The sequence below is a fragment of the Cervus elaphus genome, chromosome 20 (genome assembly GCF_910594005.1).
Source record: "Cervus elaphus chromosome 20, mCerEla1.1, whole genome shotgun sequence".
Classification (NCBI taxonomy): Eukaryota; Metazoa; Chordata; class Mammalia; order Artiodactyla; family Cervidae; genus Cervus; species Cervus elaphus.
In genome coordinates, this window is record NC_057834.1 from 83078834 (window position 1) to 83095011 (window position 16178).

Consider the following 16178-nt stretch of genomic DNA (forward strand, 5'->3'; position numbering starts at 1 on the left):
TTGGCTAGAGAGTCGAGAAAAACTTTTGACATTTGGAAAATATGGATTGTTGCTCAGATTAATTGAGATATTATTTAGAAATACACTTACTACATTGTAGGAACCTGCTAAATAAGAGTGCTCATTAACATTTCACAGTAAAATGAGAGGATAGATAACTTCTATCTATCTTACTGGTTTGATCACTAAGTCAAAGCATGATTCTAAAAAAAATAATAATAAAATCTGTCATTTGGGAAAATGTCCAAATTTTGAGGAAGTTCAGTTCAGTTCAGTTCAGTCGCTCAGTCATGTCCGACTCTTTGCGACCCCATGAATCGCAGCACGCCAGGCCTCCCTGTCCATCACCAACTCCCGGAGTTGACTCAAACCCATGTCCATCGAGTCGGTGATGCCATCCAGCCATCTCATCCTCTGTTGTCCTCTGCTCCTCCTGCCCCCAATCCCTCCCAGAATCAGGGTCTTTTCCAATGCGTCATTTCTTCGCATGAGGTGGCCAAAGTATTGGAGTTTCAGCTTCAACATCAGTCCTTCCAATGAACAACCAGGGCTGATCTCCTTTAGGATGGACTGGTTGGATCTTCTTGCAGTCCAAGAGACTCTAACACCACAGTTCAAAAGCATCAATTTTTCAGCGCTCAGCTTTTCTCACAGTCCAACTCTCACATCCATACATGACCACTGGAAAAACCATAGCCTTGACTAGATGGACCTTTTTTGGCAAAGTCTCTGCTTTAAATATGCTATCTAGGTTGGTCATAACTTTCCTTCCAAGGAGTAAGCATCTTTTAATTTCGTAGCTGCAATCACCATTTGCAGTGATTTTGGAGCCCCCAAAAAATAGTCTGACACTGTTTTCACTATCTCCCCATCTATTTCCCATGAAGTGATGGGATCAGATGCCATGATCTTAGTTTTCTGAATGTTGAGCTTTAAGCCAATTTTTTCACTCTCCTCTAGGTAGTAAAAATATTTGAATAATATGCCACTATAGTTTAATGTCACTGTGTTATTAAACTTTAGTATTTTGTTTTCTAAAAAGTTTTCTCAAGGTTTTGAGCTCTATATTGTTTTAAACATGTTTCTTCTTTATTTTTAAGTCCAGTGTCTTTCAAGGGAAACTTAATTTATATGTTTCAGATTCTTTTATACTTAACTCATCCAAAAGTTATTTTTGCAAAAATTCTTTGATGTCCAGAAAGCTTTATCTTTTTCTTATAATATATTCAAGATCTTTTCCTATGGAAATTGGAAAACATATCTTGTTTAAAGTAAATAAATGAAAACACCTAATTATAGGGAGACATGTATGAAATCTCTCCCTCTCTTTTTCTTTCTCTTTGTAATATTTCTGTATTGGTACCCTGGTATCCAGCAATGATCATTTCTGGAAAGAAAATTGGCAAAGCATTTGAAGAATTTTACTTTCTTCAAATCAGTTCAACTTAATAAACATATTTTGCTACCTTTGTTGTATGGGAGAATATGCAAATTTCTGTAGATTATAGCAATAAAAATGACACAGAAAAACTAAAATTCAGTGCATATTTTCAAGGAGTTTATATTCTAGTAGTAGAGATAGATACATATTAAAGAAATTATACTATTTGGCTGAAAGAGGTAAAAGCAAAGCTGTGTGTAAGTAGAACAAGAAGGATTGCGAATTGAATCTGAAGAACTGAGAAAAGATTCTCACAAAATAGGTGCAATTCAAGTCAGCCTTATTAGAATTTCAGGGATTATTAGAATTTCAATGAATAAAGAAGTTGAGGAGGGTATCCCTCTCTCAACAAAATCACTTGAGCATAACACACAAGATGAAGCCATAATGTGCAGCACTTTAAATGCCAAGCTTAGAATTTGGATTTTATTTGCTGGGTAACAGGGGAATCATCTGAGTGTCCTTGAGAAGAATAAGTAATACAAATGCACCTTGGGCTTTAGAAAGATAAAGCTGATGGAAACATGATGGATGAAGACACGAGGGAGTCAGAAGGTTCTGAGACCAAGTTCAGGTGAGGGTCAATGAAGACATAAACTATAGTAGCAGAAATGAGAAGGTGAGCAACAAAGAAGAAGAAATCAATTATGGTTCCTGGATATTCAGTTGAGGTCTACAGTAGTTAGAATATGGTTCATGCTGTCTATAAAAAATAGACCTAAAACCAGAACAATTCAAACTAGAGAGACTTTGTTTCCTTTTATGAACAGAGGGACATGGTCCAGCATGGAGAAGTGACTTGACTCTACAAGTTCATGTCCAGCATTGTTGAAATAGTGGACATTGGCTCTCAAACACTTCCCATTACCATCTTTGGAAAGAGAGTGAAGAAGTTGAAAGCAAGCAGCTTCCTTTTAGAGAAGTGACCCTGAAATTGTATGCATGGCACCCATACATATTCCCCCACTTGGCTCTAAGAAAATTTCTATTCAGAGTCTAAAAACTGGAAGCTCAGAATCCAAAAGATTGTTTTCCTACATCTTGCACTTGTACCATGAGGAGTGTTTGAAATTATTTTGGGTCATATAAAGAGGAAGTAAGGGTTTCCCAGGTGGCACAGATGTTAAGAATCTGCCTGCCAATGCAGGAGACACAGGAGCAGTGGGTTCAGTCCCTGGGTCAGGAAGACCCCCTGGAGAAGGAAATGACAACCCACTCCAGTATTCCTGCCTGAAAAATTCCATGGATAGTGAAACCTGCTGGGTTACTGTCCATGGGGTCACAAAGAGTCAGACACTACTGAGTGACTGAGCATGCATAAAGAAGAGGCAGGCAGTTGATCACAAGTTGAATGGAGGCAAAGAGAATGGAGAGAGAAGATAAAGGCCTCAGTAAAGAATTTTTTTCCCCTTGTTTGATAGATTTGTCCTGTCATGAAGGCTCTGAAGCTGAGCAATTGCACTGCCAGAGGTTTCCAGTGCTGACCTATATATACACCAGACTCAGTTATCACACTTACCAATGGTGATTTTAAAAATTGTGTGAATATTGATTTAATATCTGTCACATGCACAGTACCATAAGCTCCATGAGGACAGGCACTTCATATTTTTTGTTTAATACTGTATTCTTCCAGTGCTTAGCAAAGTATCTGACATATTTATGGACAAGGCAATGGCACCCACTCCAGTACTCTTGCCTGGACAATCCCATGGAGGGAGGAGCCTGGTAGGCTGCAGTCCATGGGGTCGCTAAGAGTTGGACACGACTGAGCGACTTCACTTTCACTTTTCACTGTCATGCATTGGAGAAGGAAATGGCAACCCACTCCAGTGTTTTTGCCTGGAGAATCCCAGGGATGGGGGAGCCTGGTGGGTTGCTGTCTGTGGGGTCGCACAAAGTCAGACATGACTAAAGCGACTTAGCAGAAGCAGCAGCAGCTGATGTATTTAGAGAGCCAGCTATATGTACATAGTTTCAAGTTATGTCTGAATAAATTTCATGCCTAAAGAAAATCTAAAAGAGTGGTAGAGAAATGTACATGCTCATTCACTAATAGTTAACACTTGCCTTATTAGTTTATTTTTCTCTTGTACTCTTCCTCCTGATTCCATTGAAGATAAGTTGCCGATGTTATGGCACTACTTTTAAATAATTCAGGAAGGAAGGAAGGAAAAGCTGAAGGAAGGAAGTCAGTTGTCCTGTTAATTCCTTTTGCATTTACCAAGTCTTTGTGCTTTATGTTTACTCCCAGGATAATTTAGCCAAAATCTTATGAAAAAAATTTTCTTGGCTTCATAGAAAATTTTAAGGGATAAATAGTAATCATTTACATGACTGCTATTTCTGATTTTTCTAAAAAATAGATTCAATTTCAAAAGCATTTAAGGAGTTATTATAAACCAAATGAATTTTAAAATTTAACTTTTCAAGTGTTTAAATAGATACTTTTTCCCCCAAAGAATAATTATCAGCTAAACAGGAAGAGAAAAATGGAAAGTACCACAAGTTGGGAAGACTAAAATTATGATAATATAGCTTTTCTTCACTTTGAGGTTTAGAGACATTCTTTACTGGGTACTTCTACTTCCCAGGTGGTGCTAGTGATAAAGACCCCACCTACCAATGCCAGGGACAAGAGACAGACAGGGGTTCCACCCCTGGGTGAGGAAGATCCCTTGGAGGAGGGCATGGCAACCAACCCACTCCATGGACGGAGGAGGCTGGCAGGCTACAGCCCATAGAGTCGCAAAGAGTCAGACATGACTGAAGCAACTTAGCACATTTGCTTCACTTTTAGAAGGCTGATTTAAACATTGAGGTACTTCTAAATAGAGGTAAGGAAAAAAAAATCCAGATTTAGAAGTTTCAACAGATCCTAGAGGGTTTCTCTCTGCTAGAGGGATAAATTACCAGCATTCTGATAGCATTCATAGATGATTCTAGAAGAAGTGATAAACATCAGTAAGTTCAAGACAACACTGATAGCTTAGAGTGAATGATGTCAGATTCATGATCTCCGAAGAAGAAATTTAGCTTCAAGATCAGGGACCAGGCTTGATCACTCAAAAACTTTTGTGTAGCCGACTTTTATTAAATAAGAAAAGGGACAGAGAAAGCTTCTGACACAGACATCAGAAGGGGGATGGAGAGTGCCCCCCTCACTAGTGTTAGCAAGGGAGTTATATACTTTTTAAATTAGTTATTACAATAAATCAAAAGAATGTCTGGAGGTTGTAAAGATCTTACTAGAGCCACTCCCATAATTTACATTTTAAGATAACAGGAGTAGCCAGAAGATTTTCAGGAAGGAGAAACTGTCCTCACGCAGGATACATTGTTGTTATATAAGCCTTAGTTTGCCAACAAAGGTCCATCTAGTCAAGGCCATGGTTTTTCCAGTGGTCATGTATGGATGTGAGAGTTGGACTGTGAAGAAAGCTGAGCACCAAAGAATTGATGCTTTTGGACTGTGGTGTTGGAGAAGACTCTTGAGAGTCCCTTGGACTGCAAGGAGATCCAACCAGTCCATCCTAAAGGAGATCAGTCCTGAGTGTTCATTGGAAAGACTGATGTTGAAGCTGAAACTCCAATGCTTTGGCCACCTGATGTGAAGAGCTGACTCATTTGAAAAGACCCTGATACTGTCAAAATCAAAGGTGGGAGGAGAAGGGGATGACAGAGGATGAGATGGTTGGATGGCATCACTGACTCCATGGACGTGAGTTTGAGTAAACTCCTGGAGTTGGTGATGGACAGGGAGGCCTGGCGTGCTATAGTTCATGGGATCGCAAAGAGTCAGTCACGACTGAACAACTGAACTGAACTGAACAGAACAGAGTTTAAACTGAGTTGTTTGTTGTGTAATCATCCAGGCTTATATAAGTTCCAGGCTTATAGAAAAAAGCATTTTATGTGACTAAGACTAAGGAATGTAGGAAAAAAAAAAAAAAAAAGATGCTTGTCCTTTCCTCCTCCTTGAGAATTCCAGACCCCTATCTCCTCCTTAAGAACCCCAGACCTCTTTCTCCTCCTTGGGACTCTGGACTTCTTATCAACCTGCCTAAGAATTGATTTTCAATACTATAATTAGACTATAAGTAGTTGGAAATAGGATAAGAATAGTAGAGCAAGGAATTCATAAAGAAAAACTGATGTTAGTATTAATGAATGAATCTATAGTTGGCTTCTTCAAGAATATAAAGAATATTGTCATTCATAAAGGGCCTACTAACATCTCAGGGACTCAGATCTACTAAATGTCAGTGTAGAGATAGAAGCTTAAATTTATCTGACTACAAAACAAATACTTTTTTGCTACCCTAATATGCAACTCCTCATTTACCAAAGCAAACACTTAAGGAAAAGAAGGGGAAATCCTGTACTGGGATGGCTCATATTTTCTTTCTTCAATTTAAATGGAAATATTATATTGTGTATGAATATGCAATACCAGAAACGTGGGCCAACAGATGTCCTGGGGATATTTGGTACATTTAAATATACAGTATATATTTCCCTTATTCCCATTCAGGACTTTAAAGTTTCATAAATATACATACATGTATGAATTGCATATACACATTTTAGTTTTTCAGTTATTCTATTTTACCCTCATGGTAACCTTGTAAAGGAAGAGTGGAACTCCTAGCTTCCCCATTTGAAGGCAAGATAACTGAAGAACAGCAAGATTAAATGATTTGACTGTGTCATGTAAGATGTTAGTACTGCTGAGATCACCCATATCTCTTGGCCACTCTTTGTATTATGCAGTTTTAACCTAAGGATTCTGAATTTTCAAGGTCTGTTACTAACAGAGAGATTAAGCTCAATTAAAATTAAAAATTAAAAATAAAATAAAATTATAAAGAAATAATCAGATATATTAGGAGAGCTAATCTGATTTTTGAGATTATAGTTCATATTATTAACTTTTTTTAAATAAGATGCTTTAAGTTAAGAGTACCCTTGTCAGTACTGCCCTTTATAGAAATGGGCAGATCACAACTTCTTTATCCAAATGTGAGAAAAAGGTACCAGGAGAGAGTGGAGGTGTCCCTATAGTCACTTAGAGTTGTTACAAATATTTTAACTGTTATCAAGGTTGACCTTTTTCAGTACTTTTGGAGTCTCTTGAAAAATCTAATGAAATACATGCTCTCTGTTCTCAGAAAATAAAACAGAAAGCAAAACTGAAAAAGAAAAAAAAAAAGTTGGGGCAGGAAAAGATTGGACATTCATTGTGGGTTAAGAAATTCTGGTTTGGGTATATAGGATTGAATCAATGTTCAAGCTTTGGAACAGTAAGAACTAAAAGACTAATGGATGACAGAGTGTTACAGATATATTTTACAATGAGTCGATAAAGGAAAGTTGACCAATGGCAAGGATGTAGAAGAACTTGGGTAAATAATAATAATAAAATAATAATAATAATAATAATGATATTCCTTCAGTAGCATGACTTAGATATTGATCTGTATCACTCCCTTGGCACCTAATTTCTTATGGAGATATTATGTGGATTATTTCCTTCATCTGAATATCTTAAGATAAGCATTCAAGAGAAAAGAAATAAAAATAAATAACATAATATATCCATAAATGAAGAAACTGTAACAGTACTTTAGATTTTCCCAAAATGAAAAAGAAAAATTTCTAAAGAGAAGAAAGATATGTTTATCAAGACCAATGGAGTTATAACTAGAAAGAAGTAGAAGTCATATATGTACATGCATTTTTGTGAGAAAAAGTATATGTGCTAACACACATAATTGTGTGTATATATGTGTGAATGTGTAATATATCATTTATCTATCTTTCTAGTTCTTAATATACATTTTGTTAATCTTTCTAGCTCTTATATAATTTTTGTCAATCTTATTGCTGATAGATTCACTCACAGTCTCTCAAGGGAAGTAGTGGAAACTATAGCTCTTTTTTTAAAGTTATAAAATAGACTACAATTCTGTGAGCAAATTAGTGTGTATTTTTTGCAAGTAAACTCAAGGCAGTAAAACATGAAGACTTGGAAAAAAACTCAGATTGCTAAAAAGTTCATAGCACACTGGAAACCTGTGTACTTCATGCAATGTATTTCTACTTAATTACTATATATATGTATGCCTAAAATTTTAAATTGGAACTATAAAATAAAAGGCTAGTTATTTTAGAATCTTGTCATTGTAATTCAGTAACATGAAAAAAGTTCTAACCCATTATGAGGTGAAGAACAGGCTGCCTAGCAACCATTTTAACTAGTTTCCCCAAGGTTCTCAAGAGAAAAATGTATGTTTGCCAGGGAAGTATTTGTTTTTGTTTTTATAACAAAGTTTTAGGATTATTGCTAAGTAGTTTCTCCAGTCGTTTTTCGTGTTATCATCATCTGAAAGAAAATATTTAAAAAGAAAGGAGGGATGGAAGAAAGGAAGGAAAGAATTGTGGTAGGATGGGAGGGAGGAAAGGAAGAGAGGGAAGGAGGGAGGAAGGAATATACATAAGGATCCACATGGACTATTTTAAGCAGTCTCTCAGGAATTCAAATACAGTAATGTAAATCAAAGGCAGGTGCTTTTTTTATCATCAGTTCAGTCTCTCAGTTATGTCTGACTCTTTGTGACCACATGGACTGCAGCACACCAGGCTTCTCTGTCCATCACCAACTCCCAGAGCTTCTCAAACTCATGACAATTGAGTTGGTGATGCCATCCAACCATCTCATTCTCTGCCGTCCCCTTCTCCTTCTTTATTATTTATGGGCATAAATACCTTTTTTGTGGAATAGTCACAAATCAAATTCAAAGTAATGATATTGGCTTGACAAACTACACGTTCATTGAAATGTGTGACAAGAAAGAATATGTCTTGATGGCATTTCTTGACCCAGGATTCGAGGGCAAATTTGAAACTCCATGACTACTTCATGAAGCTATGGATCGCCAGGAAGATGTTCTCATAAAGAAAATGTGGTAGGTTAGGTCATTCTCCTCCTTCCGTACTTCCTGGTGAAGTAAAAGCACCTTCATAAAACATTCACAGCATATTTTCATAGGATGTCCTAACATGTCAATCCCTGCTCTTGGAGCAGAGAGAAAAGTGATGATGCTTGCAGAAACAGTAGTTTTACATGTTTCCTTTGAGAGAGAGAGGGAGAGGGAGAGAGATTTAGTTCTATCAGGCATCCCTCATACAGCCTTCATGAGTTCGGGAGGGAAAAGCAAAAGGTGGATTTCAGGTTAAATCCCAGAGTTAGTGAAGTGTTAAAGTGAGGGACAGGGAGGCCTGGCCTGCTGCCATTCATGCGGTCACAAGGAGTTGGACACGACTGAGCGACTGAACTTCACTGACTGAACGCGACGTAGGAAACAAAATGATGAGTTAAAAAGATTAGAATCTCAAGAAAAGCAGAAGAGGTGGTAGATCTAGAGTATGATGGGTAAGTTTTATAAATGAGATGTTTAGAAACATAAATTACTTATATCCTTGCTTTATGCTTTTATTTTTAGCAATAGCTTTTGATTCTATTTTAAGACTATTGACAGTTCAGTTTAGTAAACCTAGTTGTGCACGCCTACAATACAAAGGTGTTTCAACATAAAAATTGTTTTCTTTAGTCATTGTGAATAATATAGAAACAATGTTCCTTCTAGAATTTATTCTGAGCCCTAGATTTAATTGAATTCTATTATTGACCCAATACATAACAGGATTTATTTGCTATTTAATATTTTCCTGAAGTGTGGAAGAAAAAGTGATTGTTACTTTAAATTACCTGAGAAATTGCCATAATTTGCCACTTTATAATGTAAGGCTAGATTTCCTAAATTAGACTCTGAACTCATGATGAGTTTAAATGCCAAGACTATATTTCAACTATGCTGAGGCATACAGCATTGAAGGAAGGCAGAATACACCACCCTAAAATATTCCGTCTTGTCTTATAGGATAAAAACTGCCTGCATTGGGTACTCTAGGGTTACCCAATTGTTTTTGGATGCCATACTTATTAAATTGAATTTGCTTTTCTCCTATTAGTCTGTTTTATGTTAGCTTAATTATTAGAACAAAGAACCTAGAAGAGAAGAAGGGTAGGATTTTCCATCCCTATAGCATAACATGAAGCTTTACTTGTTTAGATTATAATTAAACCTTATTTTGACACATTATTCTATATATTTCAGCATCTTATCATTTACTAGAACATTACCAAAACAAAATCTTTTGTAAGGTAGGAAGAATTTTTCCATTTTATATTTTTTATATTCTAGTTTTTTATGTTTCCTAAAGGTAAATAATGCATGAGAAAATCTACAGTACCTTGACTAGCATTTTTCTTTAAATGTTAAATGTTATTTTTGAAAATGTTTGAACTATGAATAGTGGTGCACAATATTTTTCCTTTTGGAAAGAAAGCCTGATGTTTATCCATTTCCCTTTGATGTCTTGGCATACTAATGCTATGCCGAGTGGTTGACTACTGCATTCCTCCTAAAAGTTATCAAAGTTACAATTTCATGAAAAAAACAGAATGCAGGTATTCTTTGAAGAGATAATTTACATATTTAGTAGACTTGAATTTTTGTTTTTTGCTTTTGCAGTGGCTTTGGTTTCTCACCGTTATAGTTTTCATCACTATAGATATGTCAGATTTTTTTTTAATGTCATGACAACCCTAAATTAAATACACTAATACAAAGGTGAAATTGTTCCATGGCTAATACCAGACAGCATTTTATTTAAATTGCTCCCACCTAAGCTGGTTGTCTAATTTGAGTCCACTGCTTTATTCATCCAGATTTCCAACAAAGATTGAAAAAAATCCTCAGTCAGAACAGGTGAGGATTTTATAATGAGAAAAAAAAATTTTTTTTTCAATTGTTTACAAGTAAAATAGGTACAATGACAGATTTTAAAGTAAGACATGAGTTGTATTCTAAAAATGATTCAAATAATCATGAATATTCAGTAACATTTTTCTCTTTCCTCTCTGCCTTAAGGGTAATGTCTTATGTTATGGACTCACTCTGAGGACTTTTCTTATTTCATGGAAATTTTACACACAATATAGAAAGAGCAGTAACAGAGTAGCAGTAAAATATATGCAGGCTAGAGCCAAACTGTCAATCTTACCAGTCATCTGACTTGGGAAATGTTCAATCATTCTGTGCCTTAGTTTTCTCATCTTCAAATGAGGATTAAAAATATGGACCACTTCTAGCACTGCTGAGTAGTAAATACATTAATATACATCAAGAAATAATAGTGTCTGTCTGAAGCATATCACACAGATTATGATGTGGCAATATGGTAAACATTATATTATGTTGGCAAAACACTACAGTGTTTTTAAAGTTAATTAAATGCATATTTAATGCATAATTAAATCATAATTTAATAGGTTAAGAGTGGGGGTGAGAAGTCTTCCTTCAGTACATTTTATTCCTTTAAAAATATTTTTGGGAGATGACCATGTGAGTTCTGAGGTACTTAGGAAGATTGACTCTCTGAAACTACTGATATTACTTAAGAATCCAGAGGTGAAGAAAAAAGAATCTGGCATGACTGAGCATGTCCCAGTTATTAAGATATCTGAAGGTCTGCTAGCTAGAATTAAATGCATTTTAGGTGTGTGCTCATTTGCTCTGGCAAGAATCCTGGAGTGGGTTGCCATTTCCTTCTCCAGGGGATCTTCCTAACCCCAGGAACTAACTGGTGTCTCATGAATTGCAAGAGAATTCTTTACTGCTTAGCCATAGGGGAAAGCTTTTTCGGGGGCGGGGGGGGGGGGGAAGGGTGGTAGCAATTTTTGGTGGGAAAGTAGACAAATCTTCAAAATGTTTTACAACCAAAGGCAAATCATAGCTCGGGTTCCACTTTAATATTTTAGCCAGGTACAATGTTAAGAATGAAACCAATCTCAGCCTTTACAAAGATATAATGTGATATAGTAGCATTTTAAGAAAGTAGGGAAAACCACTAGACCATTAAGGTATGACATAAATCAAATCACTAACGATTATATAGTGGAAGTGAGAAACAGATTCAAGGGACTAGATCTGATAGAGTGCCTGATGAACTATGGACAGAGTTTCATGACATTGTACAGGAGACAGGAAGCAAGACCATCCCCAAGAAAAAGAAATGCAAAAAAGCAAAATGGCTGTCTGAGGAGGCCTTAGAAATAGCTGTGAAAAGAAGAGAAGCGAAAAGCAAAGGAGAAAAGGAAATATATTCCCATTTGAATGCAGAGTTCCAAAGAATAGCAAGGAGAGATCAGAAAGCCTTCCTCAATGATCAGTGCAAAGAAATAGAGGAAAACAAAAGAATGGGAAAGACTAGTGATCTTTTCAAGAAAATTAAAGATGCCAAGGGAACATTTCATGAAAAGATAAGCTCAATAAAGGACAGAAATTGTATGGACCTAACAGAAGCAGAAGATATTAAGAAGAGGTGGCAAGAATACACAGAAGAACTGTACAAAAACGATCTTCACGACCCAGATAATCATGATGATGTGATAACTCAGCTAGAACCAGACATCTTGGAATGTGAAGCCAAGTGGGCCTTAGGAAGCATCACTATGAACAAAGCTATTGGAGGTGATGAAATTAGAGTTGATCTATTTTAAATCCTAAAAGATGATGCTGTAAAAGTGCTGCACTCAATATGCCAGCAAATATGAAAACTCAGCAGTGGCAACAGGACTGGAAAAGGTCAGTTTTCATTCCAATCTCAAAGAAAGGCAATGCCAAAGAATGCTCAAACAACGCACAATTGCACTCATCTCACTTCCTAGCAAAGTGATGCTCAAAATTCTCCAAGCCAGACTTCAGCAGAAAGTGAACCATGAAATTCCAGATGTTCAAGCTGGTTTTAGAAAAGGCAGAGGAACCAGAGATCAAATTGCCAATATCCACTGGATCATCGAAAAAGCAAGAAAGTTCCAGAAAAACATCTATTTCTGCTCTATTGACTATGCGGAAGCCTTCGACTGTGTGGATCACAATAAACTGTGGAAAATTCTGAAAGAGATGGGCATACCAGACCACCTGACCTGCCTCTTGAGAAACCTGTATGCAGGTCAGGAAGCAACAGTTAGCACTGGACACGGAACAACAGACTGGTTCCAAATAGGAAAAGTAGTGTGTCAAGGCTATATATTGTCACCCTGCTTATTTAACTTATATACAGAGTACATCATGAGAAGCACTGGGCTGGAGGAAGCACAAGCTGGAATCAAGATTGCCAGGAGAAATATCAAGAACCTCAGGTATGCAGATGACACCACCCGTATGGCAGAAAGTAAAGAAGAGCTAAAGAGCCTCTTGATGAAAGTGAAACAGGAGAGTGAATAAGTTGGCTTAAGATTCAGTATTCAGAAAACAAAGATCATGGCATCAAGTCCCATCAATTCATGGCAAATAGATGGGGAAACAATGGAAACAGTTACAGACTTTATTTTTTGGGGCTCCAAAATCACTTCATATGGTGACTGTAGCCATGAAATTAAAAGATGCTTACTCCTTGGAAGAAAAGTTATGACCAACCTAGACAGCATATTAAAAAGCAGAGACATTACTTTGCCAACAAAGGTCCATCTAGTCAAAGCTATGGTTTTTCCAGTAGAAGAGTTGGGCACAACTGAGTGACTGAACTGAACTGAATAACATTTTAATTGCCTAGGATAAGTTACACACCCATTATTAAATGTGCTTTTTATGAACAGCTTTATTGAAGGTCACAACACAGCCCATTCTCTGTTGACCTCTGTTCCAGGTCATCAGAGATGAACATGACCAGTTCTACCTGGCAGGGTGTTCATTGTTTCTCAGGTAGAGATGGAATAGTACTGCACTGACATTGATATAAAATCCACTCCTACACTATTTTTTTTAATTGGAGTATAGTTGCTTTACAATGCTGTTAGTTTCTGCTAGATAGCAAGGTGAGTCAGTTATACATATACATACCTTCACTCTTTTTTAGATTTCCTTCTATTTAGTTCATCACAGAGCATTGAGTAGAGTTCCCTGTGCTATACAGTGGGTTTTCTCTCATTAGTCATCTATTTTATACATAGTAGTGTATATACGATCTTCTCTGGTGACTCAGTGGTAAAGACTCACTGCAACTGTAGGAGATGGGGGCTTGGTCCCTGAGTTGGGAAGATCTCCTGGAGAAGGAAATGGCAACCTACTCCAGTATTCTTGCCTGGGAAATCCCATGGGCAGAGTAGCTTGCCAGGCTATAGTCCATGGGGTATCAGGGATCCAACATGACTTAGCAACTGAATCACCACCACCATGTATATATGTCAATCCCAATCTCCCAATTCATCCCATCCTTCCTTCCTACCTTGGTAACCATAAGTTTATTTTCTAATCTGTGACTTTATTTCTGCTTTGCAAATAAGTTCATCTGAACCATTTTTCTAGGTTCCACATATAAGTGATATTATACATTTGTCTTTTTCTTCCTGACTTACGTCACCCTGTATAACAATCTCTAGATCTATCCATGTCACTGCAAATGGCATTATTTCTTTCCTTTTCTTGGCTATATGATATTCCATTGTTTATATGTACCATATCTTCTTTATCCATGGATAAAGATATGATATCTTGATGGCTATGTACCATATCTTCTTTATCCATGGATAAAGATATGATATCTTGATGGATATCTTGATGGATGGATATCTTGATGGATATGATATCTTGATGGATATCTTGTTTCCCCTATTCCACGATTGTAAACAGTGCTGCAATGAATGTCAGGGTGCATGCATCCTTTTAAATTGTGGTTTTCTGAAGATATATGTCCAGGAGTGGGATCTCTGGGTCATATAGTAGCTCTAGTTTTAGTTTTTTAAGGAAGCTCCATACTGTTCTCCACAGCTGGTATACCAGTTTACATTCCCACCAACAGTGTAGGATGTTCTCTTTTTTCCATGCCCTCTTTAGTATTTACTGTTTGTAGATTTCACTCCTGTACTTTTATAAGGCACTGCTTTGGGTAGCACAGTGATGAAACTCTACTGGGCTTAAACAAAGGGTTAGGTGATACAAATGTGAAAGGTTTTCATTGTGTTGGGTAGATGAGAATTCTAACAATATTAAAGAACTTTCTTAGCCATCCTAGAATGTATGGGTGCGTACATACTAAGTCACTTCAGTTGTGTCTGACTTTTCTACCCTATGGACTGTAGCCTGCCAGAATCCATGGGATTCTCCAGGCAAGAATACTGGAGTGGCTTGCCATGGCCTCCTCCAGAGGATCTTCCCAACCCAGGGATTGAACCCACGTCTCTTACATCCCCTGCACTGGCATGTGGGTTCTTTACCACTACACCACCTGGTGAGCCCTCCTTGAATGTATAGAAGAACCCTGTAAGATGTAGTCATAGTCCTTAATTTAAGAAAGACCAGTGGTCTCCAAAGGCTAGATCTAAATTTAGTGAATTAAATTTCCAACATGGATAAATTTCATTTCTACATTAGGATACCACTAAGGGACCAGGCCTGATGAAAAGACAAGAGGGTCTTTGAAGGAAGTCATTGGAAGTTAAGGGGAAGTGTAGCGCAGCAGCTCCAACTGAGCTCTTGGCTGTGTCAATCAGAAGGAGCAACACAGTGAAAATGGGAGGTGGTACCTGGCCTTCTGCATGCTAACCTATCACCTCTTTTACTCTCTAACTCCCTGTCAGGAACAAGGCTGAGGGATAGGAGCTGAGTCACTGGCACCTCAAAAGTGTTTTTGCAAAAGCCTGCCAGAAAGAGCTGGCCCTGAGATGCAGAAGGTGCTCCCCTGCTGACTTCCAAGGATGGACAAATCAATAGAAATCACTAAGCAAGGAGACAAAGAGCATGGGTATCCTCAAGATGAAAGGAATGGGGAAGCAGTGCAGTCAAATGTGAGAACCAGCACCTACCGCCTTCTTGCAAAGGAAGCAGGCTTCTCAAGTTGCTCAGTTGCAAAGAATCCACCTGTAATGCAGAAGCCGCAGGAGATGTGAGTTCGACCCCTGGCTTGGGAAGATCCTCTGGAGAAGGAAATGGCAACCCCTTGTAGTGTTCTTGCCTGGAAAATCCCTTGGACAGAGGAGACTCTCGGCCACAGTCCATCAGGTTACAAAGAGTAGGACACGACTAAACAACAATAGCAATTGCGTAGAACCACACATGGGTGAGAGAGAAAGGAGGCAGGGGGTAAGCCTGGAGACAGAGTTGTAGATGGGGCTAATAAGTTAATTTTATATGTTTTTTAATGTTATAAACTGATAGATTTTATTTTTAGGGCAATTTTAGGTTCACAGTAAAAGTAAAAGGAAGGTACAGAAATTTCCCATAAGCCCCTTACCCCTACACAGGGAATGTCTCCTCTATTATCAGCATCCTTCACCAGAGTTAGAACTGATGAATTTACATTGACACATCACAATCACAGAGTCCACGGTTAACATTGGGGTTCACTGTTGGGGTTGTACGTTCTGTGAGTTTAGATAAACGGATGATGACATGTATCCACCACTGTAGTACTAAAGAGCAGCAGAGTATGCCACCCTAAAATATGTCTCTTTGGCATAAGCATTATTTTAAGCTAAAGACAGTTGAAAAACAGCAGGTGCCTGAAAGGCATTCTAATTTCCCTTTTCATCTTGAAAACAGGAGATACAAATCCCCACGTGAAAGACAGTCTCCATGTCCCAGTAGGAAACAAACATTCTTCAAAATGGAGA